General features: G+C 47.3%; 1 protein-coding gene across 3 annotated transcripts in view; it reads right to left on the bottom strand.

Moving 5' to 3' along the window:
• Positions 1-18,539, bottom strand: part of LOC135367305 (tyrosine-protein phosphatase non-receptor type 4-like) — a 128,564-nt gene that overhangs the window by 103,940 nt on the left and 6,085 nt on the right. Inside the window, exon 1 of one of the 3 annotated variants that reach the window (XM_064600512.1) lies at positions 15,074-15,357. The exons of the other annotated variants lie outside the window; for them this stretch is intronic. The gene's annotated coding sequence lies outside the window, so the exon portion shown is untranslated. Of the gene's footprint in view, positions 1-15,073; positions 15,358-18,539 lie in introns of those variants that run through there. 3 annotated transcript variants of the gene reach the window in all.

Genomic DNA, 18,539 nt, shown 5'->3' with positions numbered 1-18,539 from the left:
TGTACTTTGACTCATTTTGTTTTGCCACATACATATCACTCCCTTTTGGAGCGTACATTTACTCTCCAAAAAGGAGTCTCCTCATTCCCTCAAAGGAGTAACATCACTCGCTTACTCCCTGCCGGAGAGCAGGTTCAGGTTCAGGTTCAGTGTTGCCTAGCCCCTTTGAGAACAGGGTGGGCACAAGGCCTCAGGCAGAATTACTCTCCAGGAATATTACTCTCCAGTAGGTGGATAGAGCGTAACCTCACTCCCTAAAAGGGAGTTAGGAGGCTCCCCAAAAGGGAGTGGTATCTGTGACAAAAAAGGGAGTTATAGTACGCCTTTTTTTTAAGAGTGTAGCTGCACCGCGAAGCAGCTGTGGCTATGAATGACCTTGTGCAGGTGGGGACAGATGGAGAGAGAGAAATGAGTGGGATATAAAGGGATGGGGTGCGTCCTGGGCCGGCTTCAGGAGGAATTGTGTCGACATCCGTCTAGAAAGCGTGCCGGAATACCCTGGGGAAAAACCTCGGACCGCACAGCCGCGGTGCTCGGGGTCATGATCGCCTTTACACCAGGACTGGGAGGTGATCTGGGTTCGGCTGCTCTGTCAGTGTGTTTTTACTCGGTGTTCCTATATAAAGCTATAAAGCAAATGTTAGCAGGTAATACGCGAAAAAGCTAATGAGTGCCAAGGGCCTGCGTGAATGACTCGATGACTTTATCCCTTAGTCTCTTGGAAGCTCTATGCGTGTTGTGTTTGTCCCTAGATGGTGATCGCATCGACTCGTTTGGCCATCAAATGTCTACGCAATTTCCCTACGAAGTCGGCCCAGGGCGCACGATCCCCCAGCAGCATGCCGCCAAGCAGGCAGAGCGCTCCACGCCACCAACCACCCGAGCATCATTCGTCGAAACACAGAGATGTACTGCTTGCGACACGGTCGTCTGAAATCAGCACCCCGTGGTTTACCCCATCTCAAATCTCCGGGTTTTGCAAGATCATTTATTTTGAGCAATAGACACGTCCTGTACATGGTCCACCTTGAAGAACAATACCGTCACAACATTTTCGAAGGCAACCAAGAAAATATGGGCTGCAGAAGTATTGACAGGCGATTTCACACAAGCGTGTCGCGAACAGCGCATACCGACACCACCCGAAACTTCTGGCCAAAACATGAATGAACGAATAGTAAGCAACGGTTGCAAACGAAAGTGTAAGCAATAAACCCACGAACTTTCGCAGATACACAGAGGCGACAGAGTAGCAACAATTATAATAAGCGAGAACATAAGGTGGACTTCCCCCAGGACGCAATTGTGGACTCGCTCGTCGGAAGAAAAAAAAAAAAAAAAAAAGCAGCAGCATCCGATCCCGTCGAAGAACAATGCAGGTGCGGATGTCCCGAACAAAAGCCAATCTGACTAAACGCGGAGGTATTCCGTCCCGCTAGAGTGCCCACGGGCAAGCCTCCACTTCAAAGAATGGAAGAATGCAATTTCGTTTGTTTTGCCACTGCCAGGGTTGCCATCTTGCCTTCGGGTTGCATGGAAACCACATGAAAGCAAAGTTATGACAGTTCGTGGCTTTACGTCGCGAGACAACTAGAAGGGAATAGGCTGACACACACCTTACGTGTTCATCTCCTGTATTTACCTTTTACCTTACAACTAGAAGGCTCCTTAGAAGAGAGCTCCTTATTTGTCCCTTCTATGTTTGTTCCAGCCTCAGAACATCAGTTCTCTCATGTTCAACATTTGCCGCTTGCGTCGATCCCTGTCGTATGAATGTGGGTATGAGTGAGCAAAAATGTAAGAGTGAAAGGAGGATGAGTGAGAGAGAGAGTGACTAGTTTGTCCCTCCAGATGACGCACCCTTGGAAGTCGCTGAGAAGGCGTTTATAAGTCCCAAACGTCGCCACACCAGCATTGGACCGCTGTTTCGGCCTTATTGGGCCTTCATCAGCAATGCGTAGGTGGGCGACGTTTCAGCGAGTGGCGTCGGAAGGTCACGTGGAACGTGATGTCCTCCCGTCAGGGTGAGTGACTCACCTCTGAAAGCCCAGTGCGAAGCCAGTAAAGTATTAAATGAAGAAAAATAGCATACGCTCTTTGGCTGCACGTTGAACATATGTTTATAAGTCCCAAACGTCGCCACACCAGCATTGGACAGCTGTTTCGGCCTTATTGGGCCTTCATCAGCAATGCGTAGGTGGGCGACGTGTTAGCTTAGCTCGGTTGGTAGAGCCCTGGACCGGAAATCCAGAAGATGTGGGTTCGAGTCCTACAGCTGGCTAACCTTTTCAGTGACTTTCATCTTTCATCGTTAATTTCTTAGGCAATTTGAGGCTTTGTATGTATTTGTCCCTTCTATGTTGTTCCATGCTCAGAACATCAATTCTCTCATGGCAGAAGAGCTAGCAGTATTACGAAACCAATCGATCAATCAATAAATAAACCATGATCACGAGCGGTACAAAGTGGTCGGCACCTGGAATTTAAGCACTGGACTGCGTATTTAAGCAGCTTGTTCGCTGACACCAAGTTTCATACGTACTCGACCCCGGTGAAACACGCAAACCGAAAGCGAAATGCGCGTGGGACGTTCAAGGAGTTCTAAGCCGTACCGAGTAAAAGATAAGTCGCAAGTAACAGTAACTACTTGTAGTAGCGAGTTTCTATTTTGGGATAGTAATTTTGAAGGGAAGTTAGTCACCTTTTTTTGTGTGTGCATTAAAGTAGTCGTGAAATGTAACTGAAAGAAGTTACCCAAGTATTGCCACATAATTTCAGTTTAATAAACAGACGATGTTGTGGGCTGGTTGGTCCAACATATTTGGTAAAAACTGTAAAATCATACCGTTTTTAAGCATGGTTCAGTGCCGCGTTCGTGTTGTGTTTTCTGTGTTCCCGGGCGCTGGAGGGGTTTTAGAGTTCTTACCAAATTTGAGTTTCCTTCAAAACGGTGTTGCCTATGGCGTGCGACCAGGGCAAGATAGTGATTTTGCCACAATCGACCGCTTGAGGGTAGTTTTTTTTATGTTGATGTTGACGAAAAAATAATAGGGAGAGATGTATTTATTAAGACACCTACAGCGCCAAAGAGCATTACAGTAGGGGGTGATTACAAAGCAAATACGGATAACATCCTGCAAGTGCACGACATGCACTTGATACCTACTATACTAATAAACGATATATAAATTGGTATAAAAAGTTACAAAAATGGCATCCCTGGTAGGGCATCCCTGCGAGAACCTGCAGCGACCTCAACCTTGCTGTCAGCGCGCCACAGTGAGAGTCTCCACCAAAATAGAAAAAAAAGAGAGCCAAGCAAGCGAAGAGGACCTGTTCTCCCACGCAAGATCCCCCTTAAGTCACGCGTCGGACGCGTGCAGCCTCGCGAACACGGCCGGGACTATATTTATTCCGCTTTGCCCCATTAGTATTGCTCAAATGGGCGTAGACTACGTTGGTGGAGTAGATTTGGATCACTGGGCCACGTTCACGAAATAAAGTGGAATTCGGTTTGAGAAGAGCGCGGCGCCTTCTGCGTTTCCTAACTGTATACGCGTATTAAACTGGCGTACCACAGTTACAGGGGATGTGGCGCATCTTGTTACACGACAGAGTACTCGGGAGGGGGGGGGGGACTAGTTCTCTTGCTGTGTGTGTGTCGTAGTTGGCGAGGTACAGATCCTTGAAAACACGCTTGAAGAGTCGAACGCTAGAGACCCTCGAAGACCCGAACACACTTCCTCCGAGTTCCCAGCATGATCCTGGAAGTACCACAAGCGAGTGGGTGGTAATGTGGTTCTAACACTCTGACTCCACACACGCACCAAAGGAATTCCTAGACACTCGGCAGCCTCCTGCATTCCTTCAAGAACAAGGCAACACTGAAGAGAGTTAAAGGAGAGATTGGCGTTGCCAACTCAGCAACAGCACGCACACTCGGGAAACTCCCAGCATGACCTGTACGCCACCAGCAAAAAAAGAAACGACACAAGGTACGACTAGCGAACATTAATCCGCACCGCATCATCCTAAACGTCACTAGGAAGCCGCAACCGTAGCGATTCACAAACGATTACACCCCACAATACCGGCATCTCCCTGAGGACCGACTCCAATCGGAGAACGATAAATCACTCCAAAAAGGAGGACCGAGTATCGACCCTCCATCTAATACATCAACCAGCGGGAATCCCTCCAGCCGTGTACCTTGATCATGCGTGCTTCAGAGCCTGGCTCCACAATCCGTTACACGTATATACTTTGCATGGATACATGGGTGGTATACACGCATATAGAGGCGGTAACACCATTTTTACGTGGCTTCCGGGTCACCCTGGGCACCGTAGCGGCTTAAACATGACTGGGTTCTCAGCAGGACTGCGGATAAGGAAAGGCGTAACCTGCCGTTCGTTGGCTCGACACACGGAAATTGCCGCAGCTGAACGGAGACAACACCCGCGAGTGCAATGTGGCCATCTCAGACAGAAAATTATTTGTATTTCGGCCGGCGCGGCTTTTACGACTAGTCCCGACATATTTGTCAGACGTGTCTGTGGTATGGTATAGCCCGGTATGGTATGGTATGGCCACGACATACTAGATTATGACGACCATGTCATAATCGGTAACCCCTATTAAGAGCCCGTCCGCACGATCCGCTAGGCGCGCTACTCATCGGCCCGCGAGATCTGCATCATGATTGGACGATAGAAATTTGAATTTTAAACGCACAGAAGCAGATGCACGATTGCCGTAGCAGACGACAGCAACAGCTCCTATGAAAACGAGTAGAATGATGATGATAATCAACTTTATAGAAGGAAGCATCTTCCGTGGGACATCCACCGCTTGTACAGAAATACTAAGGTAAGCTGAAGTACAAAGTATTCCAGAAATTGAGGAAGCAATAACTGGGATGATGATTAGCGCCACCGCTAGCTTCCAAATGCGGCGCTGGGAAGGGGTGCCTACGACATAGTCGTCACAATCTAGTAAACAACAACAACTTTATTTTCGACCTTGGAGAGTGGGGAGTTTCATCGCCACAGGCGATACTCTACCCCGTTGTTGGATGGAATGGGGGGAATAAAATAAAATAAAATGGGGGGGGGGGTCGTGGGTACGGTATGGTAGGACCGTCCTCGAAGGTTTCCTCTGAGCTTTATGTCCTCGAAGCCCATTTGCATTGAAGGTGCTGCGCAGAATCCTCTCTGATAGAAATCGTAAGCAGTGGGCACTGCGAACCAACTGTGGCTATGAGCTCTGTACGCCTGTTGATAGATTCAGAAAACTACAGCATAGGAACGAGTTGAAGACGGGGGTTAGCACGCAGCCTGGGCCGACTTCAGAGTGAAGTGTGGCGACATACGTGCGGAAAGTCGAGGGGAAATACACAGGGCAAATCCTCGAACACCACAACCGGTGGTATAGCATTCCATCCGACATCCGACCTTAGAAGGACCATCAACGAGCGGATGCTGTGTCCATTTCTTTTGAGTGAATATCGTGACCCTCTAATTTAACGACATTCCGCTATAGCTCTAGTTGACAACAGTACCTGAGAGCGAAAAAAAAAAAAAAAACATGTCCAGTAGTGTCATATTACCTTGACGGTACTGATCTGTCACGCGCAGCCGAGTGGGTGTAGGACGACTTTATGTTGGCCCAGTTTCAAATCAATTAGCCAAGCTGTCCGTACAAGAATGACAAGTGACGTGCGGACGTAGTTGCTCACGCAGAGAGACGTCTGGCGAACTGGATTAGTGTCTGGTAACATTGTGCAGACAGGTATGCACTTCCGGTGTCCGTGTACCATGCATATAGCGAGACAGTGTTCAGACATTCGACTCATGATGGTGAATAGCTGTAAGAAGAGAAGGACATAGATAGAAGTTGACAGCAAAGTTGAGAAGAGAAGAGAAGAGTTGAAGAGGTCAGTTGAGAGTCTGCAGTTGTTCTGTCTACCTCTACCTATGTCCTTGTCTTCTTACTGCTATTCACCATCATGAACCTATACCAACTACCCCGGATTGTTCCTATCGGACATTCGACTCGAATGATCCGAACATGTGTACGCATCCGAACGTTTCTTTCGCAGTAAATATTCTTCCGGTGTGAGATGTTTTAATATCAGCGTCGATGAGAGGTAAACTAAAAATTGCGATACTTATCCACATCACTGCATACTGACAGGAAGAAAAACCAGGGACACGGAGACAAAAGGTACAAACATCAACACCAAACATTTTTGTCTCCGTGTCTCTGGTTTTTCTCCCTGTCATCATGTACCAGCTAGTCTGCGTTCTCTCCCTTCTATTGATCACTGCATACTACCTACAAACTGAGAAAACACTTAGTTTTATTTCGTTTTGTCTTAATTTTGTTGTACTGGCAATGTACGCAGTAAACGTGATTGATTGACGTTAATTAGAAAATGCTATCGATCTATCACCTTGACCCTGAGAGGGACCGATCCGACACAGCGTTGCCGGCATACCATCGTCGAAATTGCTATAAATACGCGGCACGGGAAGTTTTCACAAGGACTATAGTTTTCACAGGTCTCGCTATCCACAGCGCGTGGGCGTCTTTAGTTCTGGAAACAAACTTGGGTGATGGAGTGCCAGGAAGCCGGTCGCTTCTGGCGTCACAATGACGTCATACGACCACACGAAACCTAAGGACATGCAACGGTGCTACGTTGATGAACGAGGTGCGTTCACGGCTTGCGCTATCCCCATAGCCAGCATCAGCTACAAAAAAGAAAAAAAAAGAACGAAGAAAATCTGAGACAATTCGATGACAATAATTGATAACTTTGATCAGGATCGAGGGACGCCTTAGTGGTCGGTCCGAGGAACTTGTCACCAAGTTGCTCCCAGCGAAGAAAGTTTCTTCGCGGTTAAGTGACTGTTGAAGATGTCACCAAAGAAGATGATGAGTCACTGTTCTGTTACACACACGTGACAGACATCGGGTTCTTTCTAGTTCCTTTCAACGTACTAAACACATCGCCAATTCCCTCTCCTCTGTCTCGTCTTCCACAGTGACTATTATATTGGCATAGTTATTAGAACTGTATTCTAAAAAATATTGGCCCTTCCCGTCAGATTCCCCAAGTAACAACACGTACTGAACGTTCGAGAGGTGAACAGGAGCTGTCCTAGCAGTGCAGTGCTTTCTTTCGCGGGGCTGTCCAGGAAGAAAGCGACATTGATCTGCACTTTCCGTACACTGTGCAGCTTGGGTCGGGTTCAAAAAGCGCCCACATTCATCAACATCAGGGGTCGTGTCTCTTCGGCCACACGATCATAACAGTTTTTTCCTTTTCCTTTACTCATTAACGGAAACGGCAATGTGCCAAAGCCCTTCGGACTACGCGGAGTTTGCTTTGTTAGCAATAAAGGCGTTTTCTGCCCGAGCTACAGAGATTACGGACAGTACGCGTACAGGCAAACGTAACACGACATAGATATCTGATCACCGGAAGCATTACCGTGTCCAAGCAAAGTGGTACGATAGGAAATAACGACCAACCTTCGTGGGGCGATGAGCCCGCATCCAACCCCTGCACCGTTCATTGGTCTTGGATCATCATTCAAGGAAGTCCGGAAAACGGTGGTCTCCTGATGAGGGAGTTTGCGCTCTAGAATACCGAAGCTTTGCAATGGGTCTTTCTTCTTCAGTTCTTCTTTTTTTTTTTTAATAAACACGTTGAGCTGTTTCACGCTTCCTCTGTGGTAACGTAAAATTGTAACAAACTGAATTTAGATTTGTGCCGAAAGTATGAATGGATTATATACTTGGTTTTGGACGTTCCAAGACGGCGACTACAATGTACAGAGACATCGAACAGGAAACTCTGTCCATATTTCACTTAGTTTACTTTACTCGGTTTACTTTCACTCTTCGCTTCGTGGTACTAACACGGAGGGGGAAAAAAATCTGCTGCTTTCCGACGTCTTTTGAAAACATTTAGAAACATCATCAATAATATAATTCCCGCGTGTGCATCAAAGTGTACTATGTTCCAATTCAACCTATATCCACGAGTTCTAAATGCACTCTCACGAGTTCTCTGTCCTATATGACCAGTCTCCTTTCCGGACAATTAGCGGTCAGACAACTGAGCCGCACCGGAAACGGAAGGCGACAGCGCCACTGGTGGCCCGGAGACAAAAGCTGCTCTGTGCGTATGTGACACCTCCCCACCTGAATGCGATTCCCTGCTTATTATGCTGCACGACTCTCATCTTTCATGAGGATCTTGCGCAGTCGAGTGGACGGTACTGACAAGTTCCTGAGTCGGAAGGATTTGGGATAGAGCATCCAATAGGTAATGTCGGCGCAGTCGAGGCGCAGGGTACCGTAGCTAGGAAATATGAACTTGCTTGGAGTCCTATACAGTTATGGCGGCAGAGTCGCAGTCTGATTGAACCGCAGGAACACGAGGAATGTAGGAATGTACGAGGAACCGTAGGAATACGTAGGAATGCTCTCAACGCGAGAAGCACTGCGCAGTGGAATCGGTTACGACAACACAACTAAGTTTTTCAACATTTTTGAGTAATTTTTCGAGTAATCAATTACTTTATTGTCAAAGTAATTTTTCCAGTAATCAATTACTTTTCTGAGTAATCGATTACTCAGTAATTGATTACTTTAGCGGCAGAGATTAGCGTATCTTTCAGATGTTCTGCCCCAAGTCAAGCCCCTGGTGCCATCAGCCTTTGTTGGGCTGTTCTACTATAGCAAGCGGAGGTCTTTGTAATAACGCTCTGGAATTTCAAAGTCTCTCTCCCTAATCTCTTCCTACACGCCAGTGTGATGGTACCTAAAGCTTATGAGGTTTAGAGAGTCATGGGGAAGTTCCATGCAATGCTCTTCCACAATCGGGTCAACGTCTTCCCGGGCGTACAGTCAGATCTCCTTGTCCTACGTGTTTTGTTTGTCTTGTTATTTCAGCTGTTCCGCTGTTGAACTTTTTTTTTTTTTTTTTTTCTGAGGCACACAAAGACGGTTATAATTTGCGTGAATGCAGAGTAACGACCGAAGTAACGCGTTACTTTTCTATTCGTTACTCAATTACATTTGAAGTCAAGTAATTGGTAATGGTAATCAATTACTTTTTCCACAGAAGTAAAGGTAACGGTAATCAATTACGTTTTTCGAGTAACGGGCACAAGCCTGTGTACAGGGCATGCAAAGTGACGACCCCCCATTTTCGAGGGGTCACCAAATCGCTTGGGCAGCCGATTCTAAAATTGCCTGTGGTAGCTTAGCGAATCGCTTTGCGCACAACAGCATGAAACACGAAAAAGTAGTTTCGCGATTATACATATTGAAAGCGAAATATGAGCAATTTATCGCCCCGACCAGTTGCAATAAAGAAATTAATTCGCTCATGGACCGAGGTTATATACAACCTGGATTCGTCTTTTCCCAGCCTTCAGCGCCGAGACCTGCGAGGGAACCGGGTTCGAGTCCCTCTCCCCGTGTTCTAGATGCACGCCAGATCAGCATGCAGCATACATTTTATGCCTGGATAACTTTCGGAATAATTAGAGAATATAGGTATACGGAAAGCGCTCCGAATGCTGTATACGGCACAGCGGTAGACAATAACGCCAGGCCAAAAAGAGCACAGCGCGCGCGTTCTCCTGTGCGCACGCGGGAAGGTGCAAATGGCTGAGTAATATATCACGGGCCATTTTTCTCTTTGCACGCCCAATCAATGGGGTACCGCCCGTCTCTGACGGCGGTTAATGCGCCTAGACCAGCCGCTAATCGCCCTTAATGGGATGAGTCGCTTAAAGGCCTAATTATGAGGCTCGAGGAACGATATACTTCCGCAGTAATACGTTCGCGTGTGAACATTCGCACTGCGCGAGCATCTTTTCCTTGTTTCTATCAACGGTACAAGTACACGCTCAGTATATGCATGAGCCGACATAATAGGCACATGTGCGCAGCGAATCAAGGAAGGCAACTACGTCATGGTTATGCAACGATCTATGATCACTTCAGGAGTGCATGGATGCCCTCCTCAACAAACGTGGCGCCATTAGGCACATCTTACTGCGCGATGAGCATGGCGCCCTTAGCAGACATGGCGGCATCAAAATGTGTAAAATCCAGCGATCCACTGAAATCAAATCCAAGCGGAAGCCTCTGGTCGTGAAACCCCGATATTTCGGACAGAGTGGCTGCACATCCGACTGGTGGCGGCTCGCGCGGCTCCATGGCCGTTGAAAGCGCACTGCTGTGATTGGCGGACTTTTTATTTGGGGCATGGCACGTACGTCACGTCGACCAGCAATCAGGCCTTATTTACTCTAGGTGGCGCGTTGACCACGTTGACATCAGAGCCGTATATTAAAAGGGAGTCTGGCCATTGGGAGGAGTCACAAAAAGAGGCTCGACCTGTCAATCACAGTTTCGCTCCACTGATTGGTTTGCTTTTTATCAAGGGGGGTCGCCATGACACTTCACTGCCACCCAAAATGGCGACGAAAACAAACACAGTGAAGCGGGGATTTTGTGACAAAAACTTTTCACAGACTACTCTGATTTTACGCTGCAAATGTACATCCTCATATATGTTTCTTGGAAATCAGTTTCAACTGATGCTCACCCATCGATATCTAACAGAAAATAATACGTTTTGTCGTCGGTGTTAGGCCTAGTGAGCACGGCGATCACAACGAAATCATAACAAAAAACGGCACTGTGCTGCACAATCTTATATTTAATTGCTGGATTTCATGGATATAATCATTCTTGCCTTTTATATCCCACCAATTCATGTAGATTTGTTTCAAAATCTTACCGACGACAGAATGTGCCCCCAGCAGGTGGTTCTGCCGGCAGCGGTACAACGACGGCCCCACGCACTCTAGGTGGCGTTCGTCAAATTTGCACTTGCACCAAGAATCCACTAGTTATGCAGATAGCGAGAGGTATCCATTTCAATCCCATCCAATCCACTTGCCACCCAAAATGGCGCTGCCCATGTTCGATAGGGGGACAAATAGTGAGGATAGGTTGATGGATAGCGCCCTATATTTCAAGCCTCTATTGGTCAGAAAGTTGAAAAAGTGGGTGGAGCTTCAGGTATAGGTATGACCCATTAATGGCCAGACTCCCTTTTAATATACGGCTCTGGTTGACATAATGCGCGGATGCCCCCAACAAAGATGGCGGCAGGAGACACGTTTCGCCGCGCGTCTCTTACCATAGAATAACCTCACGCTTTTGTTCCCAAAGGTATCGCCAGCAAGAAGTCACCGCTTAATTGCTGACGTCAGAGCTCGAGTACAAAAATAATAACATTTACCTCAACACTTTCGAGCGCGTGCATCTGCGATGTAATGAAACACACATACCACACATATGCGATTGAACCACACATCAAAATGCCAGAACCGTTGGAGAGAGAGAGAGAAAAAGAAATTGGGAGAGACAGAACTGATTTCCCTTTATGTCTGCTACGTAGAAGTGGACTCAAATATGAAAGTATGAAAGTGCAAGGGAGAAGGAGGAGGAAACAGAAACCCGACATAGTTCTATCTCTACGTGGCAGCGATGGAAGGAAAGCATTACAGTCGGTGACAGCGACCCTATCCATCATCCACGCCACGCTGGAAGACAAAAGGTCTCGGACGGCGCGATTCACGAGGACAACGTCGACCCTTTTATTTCCTATCTCTGTATTTCTATGCATCAGACGTATACGAGCGACATGCGCTTCTCGTCCAAAGACTATCGCGACGTGTGGGAAGTCAGATAAGGTTGTTGTGCGTGTTATCAGAAAGTAACGTGCGGTGACCATTTCTGTTGCCACAAGACGCGAACCGACAACGGTTAGGTGAACGCATATTTTGTGTCACGCAAAGAAGAGAGAAACTCTATTTCCCTCGGTACGAGAGCCGACGATATTTTGAACAGAGACTACTTCTGGGCACCGTGCTCATCATTTGCAATGGTATTTAAATGTTTATGAATGACCTGTTAAGGGTTCGACAGAGGTGAACAAACTGCTTGTACTTCAGTAAGGCACTTTGTTGGGGTGAGGAAGAGGATTACGTATATGTAAATGCACGCGAATGAATGCATGTAAAAGACTGGATGGATTTTTCCTGTCCACCTAGCTGTTGATCTACGATACCCATAAACCCTTAACACGTCATCCTTAACCCTTTAAATACCGTGCCAATGGACGTTGACGGTGCCCAGACGAAGAACATCTCTCTGTTCGAAATATCGGTGGCTTTCGTCCATGTCGGTTCGCTGGATTTTCGGCCTTTTTCTATTCCAAAGTGTTCGCCTTTCTCGATGATCTTTTGTTGATTATTGTTCTTTTTTTTTCCCTTTATTTTTACAGAGAAGACAACAAAAATGCGCAGGTTATACTATCTGCAGAAGAAAGTACCTTTTAAAAAAGTACAGAATAAAACACCGGTTTGTAAATTAGGCAGACGCATATGTACATCACGGGAGACTTATATATAAATATATAAAAAAGAAATCACTGGGAGTGTCAGGGTATTGTTTCCAGCACAGTTCCTTCCAGAGTCTCCATTCAGCTTTAAATTCGATATGATTCCGAAGTCCCTACGCCGAGTGTGACTCTGAATTTTTCCACCATTCTTCTAGGTCGTACTCTGGTTCCACTAGAGGGTTACAGTATGGGTGGGATGGGATGCTCGTCCTATACAAAGACTGTGGACCTCGAATGTCCGTAAGCGAGTGTTCAGGGTAGCTTAGTGGATCTACGTCGCCAGAGAACTATGTATGACGCCACAGCAGTGTCTATGCAGGTTAATTTTCGCCACCAGAGGGTTATTTAGCGTGCGCTAGAATCGCAGCACACTGCGCTTAACGTCCGTCGACCGGGTTCGAACACAACACGCAACCTTCGAGCGATCAGAAGGTGGACACGGTATTCACTGATCCACGAAGACGGGAAATCCTCGACAATATTTACCGATAATATTTTTAATCAAGATTTTACCTGACGGAGTGGACGCTGTGCAGGCGGGCTCCCTGCCGTTGGTTCATTATACTCATAATATTTAGCGCAAAGAGAAAATAGTGTTTTCAGTAGAGGAACTAAGACATTATCACGTTATCAGAAACAGCCTGGCAACCGGGATCACACTACAGGCATACCTATACACAATCCATGCTATAACCAGCTTGAGGAAAGAGCCTCATCTTCGGCCAGCATGGCGCGTGTCGCTTGTGTAGGAGACGATTAGCCGAGAAGATAAGTGGCCTTGTGTTGGGCGACCGCAAGCGGCCTTGTCGCCGGGCTGATCGCAGTTCGACGCTAATTACCCTCCTCTACCACCGTCGGACAATGCGTTTAAAACTACCTATTTCTGCCTGCATCGCACGCGGCCCCTTCTAATGAGTCCTGGCAGAACAATGGCGGTGGGAACCAAGTACGGAGCCGATCTCCATAAGGCAGATATTTCTTTTCACGAAAACGTATAGGGGTAGAGATGGGCGGATAAGATAATGAGAGTATCCGCGACTGCACTGTATCCGCGCTTCTATAATCCACAACCACATCCTCCTATCCCGCCGCTTGAAGCAGGTGCGATCGCATCCGCAAGGATATGGGGTATGTCCGCACGTCCGCTTTTGTAGGAAGAAAATACCAACAGGCAGGGTTAGTTACCAGAAACGGTAACTCCCCGAATTCCGCAGTAAATTGAGGACAGAAACAGAAACAAAGTTATTTTCGTCTCCATTGCCGGAAACGGAAACGAAATTCAATTGTGGGAACGATAATGGAAACTGTATTCACCGAACGTAATCCTCTTACGTACGCTATCGCCTTTGCGTACGTAAGGAATATCGTTGGTGTTCATGCGCGCGCGCAATACAAGACAGAGCTTCGCGCATTGCGCAGGACCACCACACTATCGCCTTTGCGTACCATATACTAAAACTCACTAACGTCCGAACCCCGATAGATAGGTAATTAGCATGTCCGCATCTCGGGCTACCGGATGCAGTACCCTCGTTACAAAGAGGCCCGCCAGGGGTGCCGCTAAAAGTCCATCCAATCCATCCGTCCATCCACAAGCGCATGGGTTTCTGCATCCGAAGTCCTTGATAAAGGTGCGCTCTACTTTTCCGGCAAACCCAAACCAGGACAAACGAGGAGAAAACAGACTCTATTATTCCCGGTAATCAATTGGCTCACATATATATAATTGTCTCGCGAAGTAAGTCCACGAATTACCGGGTCACCTATCAAGCCACAAGTGCTGAATTGGTGCAACTGAGAGTGCAAAACTAAAGCGCCGGGAATAGCCGAGCCAGATAAGACAGTATTTATGACGGCCTTGTCACTTTTAAGGAGCTCCTTATCACGTGAGAAGGGCATCCCATGGGACCGACACACTTCGGTGACAGCTGCGCTGTCTGCTCAAGTCTTACCCCACCCGGTCGTCGAGAAATCTGCCCGGGTGCCGCCCGCCTCGGATCTCTTCGTGTGTGTGTGTGTGATTGGCAACAATGTAATAGAAAATGCGACGCACAGTTCGCTGTTTTTGCTGGACACTCGTTTCAAAGAGGTCCACCAGGGGTGCACCAACAATTCCATCCATCCACGAGAGTACCTGTCTCTTGGTGTGTTGGAGAGAGGTTAGCTATAGCATGGTTCAACTGGTGCTATACCTTTGACTTGTGTGGGTTCTAATCTCACCTCTGATGCCTTTCCATCAAACGTAATTATTTGTGTATAGCATATATATCCTCTGTGCCCTAGCATCACATCTGCCCGCCAAGTGTAGCCTAGTCAACATGCCAAGCTGCCCCAGTGCCTGCGGTCCTGTGTCGTCGGTCAACGGTTACCGTACAACCTCACCAGCACGAGGCGTGATTGCCTCAAGCGCGATGACGGCGGAGTCGTGCGACTTGACTCCTACATTCCGTGTAACCCGATTCTAAACTGTGGAGTGACTTCATCCGCTTCCAATACGACCTGTCCGAGACAAAACACCTCGCACCGGCGTGGCCTCATGCCTCGAAATAGAGCGACACACTTTTTTCTCACCTTGACAGAGTTCGCTAAAATCCGCCGAGTGCTTCCGGCCGCACTTGCACGGGACGCTTACTCACTCACGTTTTTTTTTTTTTTTCGCAAACACAACACAAGGCACCACACACGGCGTCGACCCTCGTAAGAAATAACCACGTGACGGCTTTTTTTTTTCTTTTTTTCTACACTTCACATCGATGGATCAGAGGCTGCAGTTAATCTTCGCATCACGAAATACACATATTCCATCACATTTGCCGCGTACGGAACCTGTGCGGCGCGCGCACCACCTCAATGATTTCTGTGGCAGGTAGCACGCACGCAGCGAGCGCGCTCTGAGGAAGTCGCCGCGCACGCGATCGGGTCGGCGTGCGCTCCCTATAGCTACGTCATATCCGGGAATCTCTCTCGACCACCGGCTTCCTGTAACTCCACCTGTGTGTCTCCCACGCGCATATCTTGCGATGTTGCCCGTACCCTTTCGATGAGGTGACATCGGTTCTCGGAAATTTTGCGTCGACTGTGAGAACCGGGTGCGGCTTTGAATGGGAAGCAGATCCGTGCGGTTCGGTGTGTGTGTGTGGTTCGTCGATGTGCGGATAGGCTGCCCAAGTAAGGGGAAAATGCACATAACGAGGCACTATGTGCACAGCTTAACGGTGTGACGAGGGTAACCCCTCCAGATGGCACTCGCATCGAAACGAAGATAAACGAAGAGATCGCTGTCGTGATCATACCTGGGTAGTAATGTCGTTACTGTGATGAAATTACAGCAATGAATTACTTTTTCTGGTAATTTGTATAATGTAATGCATTACTTTTGACATTATGTAATTTGTAATGTAATTTAATTACATTTTCCCAGTAATTTTTAATGACATTGCTCATTACTTTATACAAAAGAATCGATCCTGTGTTCGGTGTTGGCGCCTGTCAGAATGAGAGTTTGCAACTGGCGAGTTAAAAGAATTCCAACTGCCACAATGAATTTCCACATCCTCAACACAGTTACGATTCAGCTTGTAGTAATGAGTAATGACTTTGTAATGGTATTACTTCTTCGTAGTAATTGTAATGTAATTTCATTACATTTCAATTGCAGTAATGAGTAATGTGATTTAATTAAATTCTAGCTGGAGTAATGAGTAATGTAATTTAATACATTTTAGAAGTAATTTACCCAGGTATGGTCGTGACGTAGGTCCGGAGAAGCTTGGTTTCGGTTCTCGTTCGCTGCCACGTGCAATTTATGACACTATCCACGTTGAGGATATGACAATTACGGGGTTATTGTATAAATAATATTCACACAGTACAAGATTCAATTCTTGCAAGCATTGCAATTCCTGGCCAGGTGTTTGTGTAACACGTTCTCCGGCGCTTCTGCTAACTACAGTTCTTCCCTCGCAATATATCACATTCAAATACACATAACACGGATATATACCTTCTCGGCATTGTTCGATTTCTGATCACCTAACGATCGACGTCTATATCAACATTTTTTTTTTCCCTGTGCGTGACAACGTGTGCGAAAAGAAAGCAGCATGTATACTTCATCAGCTTGGAGCTCCCCTCATATCGCTCAAAACGCACGAAACTGCTTTTCATCACTCGCTGGAAGAAAGACGGATGGCGTTTGTAGGGAAAATAACGTGCTGCACGCGCGGTCTCCTGTTGGCAGCAGCATGCATAAGAAGGATTGATCGATCACCGCCCCTGAACGCACCGGAGGTTAATTGCACGGAATAGCAAACTTCACATATAGGGACGGATTAGTCCGGGGACACGTGGAGTCCCGACAGGGGGCATCACAATCCAGGATTCGCCTGGGTTATCTTCTCGTCTGGCAAGTTTCGTAGAAGTACTACGAAAGTAGCTTCTTATTTGGCTCCACGTAGGATATCGCGAATGAACTGCGAGAGCAGTAGAGACGTGGACAGACGTGGAAAGAGGACAGAAAAAAAGGAGTGGCAGACAGGGATTTGGCTGACATCCTGGGCCGACTTCATGGGTGAACTGTCTGGAAACGGGAGACAAAGTACTCATCTCTCCCGCTTCCCCCTGTCACGTGGTTTCCTGTCACATGTAAGGGCGATGACTTGAACTGTGCTCCGTCACCATAAACGTAGCGGATCCATTCCGTCGGGAGCACAAAGGCATCCGTTCAATTGCCAACATGAGAGGAAGAAAACCCGATTCGTTTGGCTTCTTCCAACACAAGCAGAAGGAAAAAAAAAAAAAAAAAGCCGATACCGGCACCAAGACGCCGGGCGCAACATACACGCGGCGGCGACGGCTCGAATGACTCCGGCATGGAAAGTTGATCGCACGGGGGACTGCGCTGACAACTTGGCAATAGTATACATGCATCCGTTGTTGGAGTATGCTGGCAAGAAACACACGTACTGCAGCGGGTGAATTTGTCATCCGATTGCACGACAATGCTGATCCAATTCCGTGTGTGCCTATAGGCGCTTTCCTCAAAGAATATTACCCCGAACACCGTTACACGACTGATAAAATAGACAGGCGAGCTGGTGGACGAAATCCGTCGAAGGAAAAGCCTGAGTTTCGGCGACATGGAGGACTGTGTGTGCGACTCTAGTCTACCGTTACACTGGCTCGCTTGACTCTTGCTCTTTCGTTCACCGACGGAGGAGAGAACGTTAATGGAACGGAAATTAATCTCCAAGACCGCGTTCGAGACCTTCACGCAAGTGAGAACCTTTCCGAATCAAATATATAAAGGAAAGGTATCCGCTTCGCCTCATTTAGCCGGTATGCAAACCCGCATTTACGGTCCGTGCTGTCTCATCCTCCCTCATTGATTATAGCGGGTTATGCGGCGCTTACTCTCTTCTTCTTCTTTTTTTTTTAATCATTTCCACCGCCAAAGTGCACGCTTTCCATATGGAAATGAAAAACGTTCCTTCCTGAAGCCTCTGTGCAAGCCGACGTGACAGAGATCACGCCTGAAGCTTCTCACCGGATGTCATGCGGCGCCATTCCTGAAATTCTTCAAACGCACTGGGCGAATGGAAAGCCAAATCACGAAAAAGTATCTTTTCTTCTTGGAACCGATGACGGAAGAATGTGCAAAGGAGAATGAAACCACGCCAGCTGTAATCTAAGAAAATTTATCCATTCAATAGCCTGAGCCTTCAGTGCTTTTACGTCACCATTGCGCTCATGTTTTTTTTTTTTTTTTGTTCTTATGCCCTATAGTGTCTTGCCGTCATATTACGGCAGCTTTTCTTCCCCGCAATCTACTCACAAACACGCGTTTGCCGTACTTGCCGTGCCGTTTGCCGTGCTGAAGACTGGCACGTGGTGGGTTTGAATCCCGGGAGTGCTGTCCGAGGTTTTCCCTGGGTTTTCCGAGACTTTCCAGACGAACGTCGGCACGTAGTTCACTCTGAAGTCGGCTCAGGACGCATACTAACCCCCCTGTCCACAACTCCTTCCTGCTGTCGTCTCT

This window comes from Ornithodoros turicata, chromosome 8 (assembly GCF_037126465.1).
Source record: "Ornithodoros turicata isolate Travis chromosome 8, ASM3712646v1, whole genome shotgun sequence".
In the NCBI taxonomy this organism is placed as follows: Eukaryota; Metazoa; Arthropoda; class Arachnida; order Ixodida; family Argasidae; genus Ornithodoros; species Ornithodoros turicata.
Note: the sequence above shows the minus strand (reverse complement) of the source record. Positions and strands in the feature narration are given on the sequence as shown.